Raw genomic sequence first — 4141 nt, forward strand, 5'->3', positions numbered from 1 at the left:
CCTCTCCTCTGAAAGTGAGAAGCTCAGCAGTTTTGGGCCCCATTGCAGCCACAGTGCACAGCGCCTTTATCCCGACTCTTTCCTTGTAGCCTTGGCCAAGTTGTGTATCCTCCTTTTGTCTCAATTTCCTCATTTCTACTCACTGCTTTGTTTGTTTGTTTGTTTGTTTGTTTGTTTGTTTTTTTGGACAGAAAGTAGGATTTATGGTGAGTATTAAGAGGAGGCAGCACAGTGGAAGCCCTCATGAGTACAAGGCGCACCCTTGTCCAGAGGGCCAAGATCCGGATGTAACTGACCCCACAACCATCTGGGATGAGCCGCTTCTCAGCCACCATGTCTTCAAACTCATTCGCATTGAACTTGGTGAAACCCCTCCTTCTTTGAAATGTGGACCTTCTGGCGGCCAGGGAACTTGAACTTGGCCCTGCTTAGGGCCTCAATCACATGCTCCTTGTTCTGCAGCTTGGTGCGGATGGACATGATAACTTGGCCAATGCGAATCCTGGCCACAGTGCCCTGCGGACTTTCCAAAGGCACCTCCCATACCTGTTTGGAGCCTGTTAGTCCCAGCACAGGACATCTTGTTGATGCAGATGACGTGGAAGGGGTGCAGCCGCCCTCGGATATGAAAGTCATTTTTGCCACAACTTTTTGCCATGTACTTACTGACACAAATTTGGGCAGCCACCAGGGCTTCAGAGGAGAGCTGCTCATATTCATCTGACACCATGTGCCCACAGAGCGGAAACTCATCCCACTTTTGCTTGCTTCCTCCCCAGGTCAGAGATGCGAATATTGGCCTTAGGGTCTCCTCAGCAAAAGCAAGACTTTGGGTACCGCTTGTTTTTACAATACTGGTAACAACCGGCGGGACGGCGGCCCATGGCGACACCAGAAAGACTGAGAGTCACAGCAGTTTGTGATTCAGAAAAAGAATAGAAGCGCTGTAAGCAGGACTATGAACCTGCGTGGGGAAGACCCCACTGGATTTCAAGTCCAACACCTTAACCACTCGGCCATCACAGCCCTCTAAGAGGCTATTTATGCATCAAAAACACAAATGCGTAGGGCCCTGCACGCTGTAATTCTCGCTGCTAGCCTGTCTTGTTTATTTGTATGTGGGGCTGTAGGGCTGCAACTGTTTACTTTCAAGTGATGCCTGCATATTGTACAGAACATCTATATACCATTCTTGAGTTTTTTCTTCTTCAGTCAACTGGTCATTTAGAACTCTTATGAGGCCATAGATGTAGATGCACACACACACACACACACACACACACACAGAAAAGGCAATGTAGCAAGAGTAGATGCCATGAACATCTGTGCCACTTCCTCATGCAACCTGTTTGTGCCTTTAGGACCTGCTCAAGCTTTATCGAATACATCCCATTTCCATTTGATAATGAAATGCTGCTGTGCATTCTAAATTTATGTCTTGGTAACACATACTACCCAGTTCAAGATCTGCACCTGATCTGAGGCCATATGGTAATGTGGTGGCATGTGGCCAAGCATTCAAACTGTATTAAGAACCTGGTAGCAAACTAAAAGCTATTTGTCGAAAGAAGAGTAGTTACCCACAGAGGATGGCATAACTTTGCTCTGAAATTCTGAAGTTCTGTGCTGTGATTCACCTGTAGAAATTTGCCAAAGCCTCCAGATAACATCCCTCTTCTTCGACACTAAGCAAGATCAACTCTTCTGGTTCTTATGGTCCCAGTGGCAGAGTCACATGAGCTGCAACGTGGTCCTGTAGCAGAACGTTCTAGGGCCCCCACTCAAAACTGGGATAACTCAAAACTGGGATATTTTCAGGTTACTTGATAAATCCTTTGGTGTAGCGTGTCCAAATGTTGCCTCCCAAATCCAAAGAGTTCTACTCAGTATTGTACCACTTTCTTTTTTTTTATTTTTTAATTTTAATTTTAATTTTTTTTTGAGACGAAGTCTGGCTCTGTCGCTAGGCTGGAGTGCAGTGGCGCAATCTCGGCTCACTGCAAGCTCCGCCTCCCAGGTTCATGCCATTCTCCTGCCTCAGCCTCCCGAGTAGCTGGGACTACAGGCGCCCGCCACTACGCCCGGCTAATTTTTTTGTATTTTTTTTTAGTAGAGACAGGGTTTCACTCTGTTAGCCAGGATGGTCTCTATCTCCTGACCTTGTGATCCGCCCGCCTCGGCCTCCCAAAGTGTTGGGATTACAGGCGTGAGCCACCGCGCCCCGCCACCACTTTCTTAATAAGGAAAGGTATCAGATGCAGCAACTCATAATGCTTCAGACAACTGGACCCCTAGAAATTTCACTGAGGTAGTAAGGCTCTGATTTTTTGTGAGGTTTATATCCCGCCGTCTGGCATACAAATGTCTTACCAATGTCATAGAGTAGTTGCTACCTTTTTGTCACTAAAAATATAATTAATGTAAGAGACCAGTATGGTGTTCTATAGAACGGTAAGGTGATAAAGGTCCCTGTGGACTAGTTGGTGACATGGGGTTAGACACTCAATATACCCCCGAGATAGTGAGACAGTCAGGTGGGAGGGGGTTCCTGGATTCCAACCAGCCTGCCCACTGAGGTGGAGCCTCAGAAAGTTCATGACGTTTGCAGCCGGGAGGAGCCTGACCCCTCCTCTTCCTATGTGGAACCTGAGATTCCAACTGCTGGGCGGGAAGTGGAAGCGCTCTAGTGGAGGGACTCTGGCCTCGCTAGAGTCCCTGTTTTCCAGCTTTTCCCTTTTCACCCAATAAAACCCTGTCTTACTCACTAATTTTCATGGCCGTGGAACAAAGAACCCCATCTTTAGCTGAACTAAGGAAAAGTCCTGCAACAGTAGGGCAGATAAGGTGTACTGCTGGCCTTGCCAGCTAAAAGACCACTGCTTCTGATGGTCTTAATGTTTAAGTATAAAGAAAAAAGATCTAACCATATCAATAACAGCATAGCAGGTACCAGGAGATGTGTTAATATTTCCACTAATGAAACTAAGGGAGGAGACCACTACTACTCCTGCTGCCCTCCTTCCCCCACCTTGCCTAGTTCAAAGACAGGAGAAAAGAGAGAAAGAAACAAAAGTAAGATAAATAGCCAGACAACCTTGGCACCACCACCCGGCCCTAGGAGTTAAACAAAGTAATAATAATAACATCAACCCCTGGCCTAAACTACTTGTGTTATCTGTAAATTCCAGACACTGTATGAAAAAAGCATTGTAAAACTTTTTGTTCTGTTAGCTGATGCATGTAGCCCCCCAGTCACGTTTCCCACGCTTGCTTGATTTATCATGACCCTTTCACGTGGACCTCTTAAAGTTGTAAGCCTTTAAAAAGGCCGAGTATTTCTTTCTCGGGGAGCTCGGCTCTTAAGACGCCAGTCTGCCGACCCTCCCGGCCGAATAAAAAACCTCTTCCTTCTTTAATCCGGTGTCTGAGTTTTGTCTGCGGCTCGTCCTGCTACAAAACAACATTTGGAATAGCAGATGCAATTGGAATATTTACCTGGCCAAATTTTCTTTTTTTTTTTTTTTTTTTTTGAGACGGAGTCTCGCTCTGTCGCCCAGGCTGGAGTGCAGTGGCGCAATCTCGGCTCACTGCAAGCTCCACCTCCCGGGTTCACGCCATTCTCCTGCCTCAGCCTCCCGAGAAGCTGGGACTACAGGTGCCCGCCACTATGCCCGGATAATTTTTTGTGTTTTTAGTAGAGACAGGGTTTCACCGTGTTAGCCAGGATGGTCTGGATCTCCTGACCTCGTGATCCGCCCGCCTCGGCCTCCCAAAGTGCTGGGATTACAGGCGTGAGCCACCGCGCCCGGCCATATCTGGCCAAATTTTCAATAACTCACTGTCATTCTCCATAATCCATTTGTCTTCTGCAGTTGAATAATGAGTTGAATAGAGATATGGTAAGAGTCACCATTCCTGCATCTTTCAAGTCCTTGATGGTCCCATCCTTTCTGCAGTCCCTCTAGGAGTACAATATTGCTTTTGGTTTATAATTGTCATAGGTAGAGGAATTTCCAGTGGCTTCCACTTGACCATTTATATCATAATAGCCTGCAATCTATCACTCATGGCAACAATATAAATATTCTGTCTGGAATTGGGAAAATAACTACAGAGTAGGTTCAGGGATCTGCTGTTCCTA

General features: G+C 46.6%; 1 non-coding gene and 1 pseudogene across 1 annotated transcript; both read right to left on the reverse strand.

Moving 5' to 3' along the window:
- Positions 1-436: 436 nt before the first annotated feature.
- On the reverse strand, positions 437-884 carry LOC108520550 (60S ribosomal protein L10-like; annotated as a pseudogene).
- A 58-nt stretch (positions 885-942) lies between these two features.
- Positions 943-1026, reverse strand: TRNAS-UGA (transfer RNA serine (anticodon UGA)). Its single transcript has one exon. It is a non-coding gene; the product is annotated as a tRNA-Ser (tRNA).
- Positions 1027-4141: the final 3115 nt, after the last annotated feature.

Source organism: Rhinopithecus bieti, unplaced genomic scaffold, assembly GCF_001698545.2.
Source record: "Rhinopithecus bieti isolate Rb0 unplaced genomic scaffold, ASM169854v2 scaffold_51227, whole genome shotgun sequence".
NCBI lineage: Eukaryota > Metazoa > Chordata > Mammalia > Primates > Cercopithecidae > Rhinopithecus > Rhinopithecus bieti.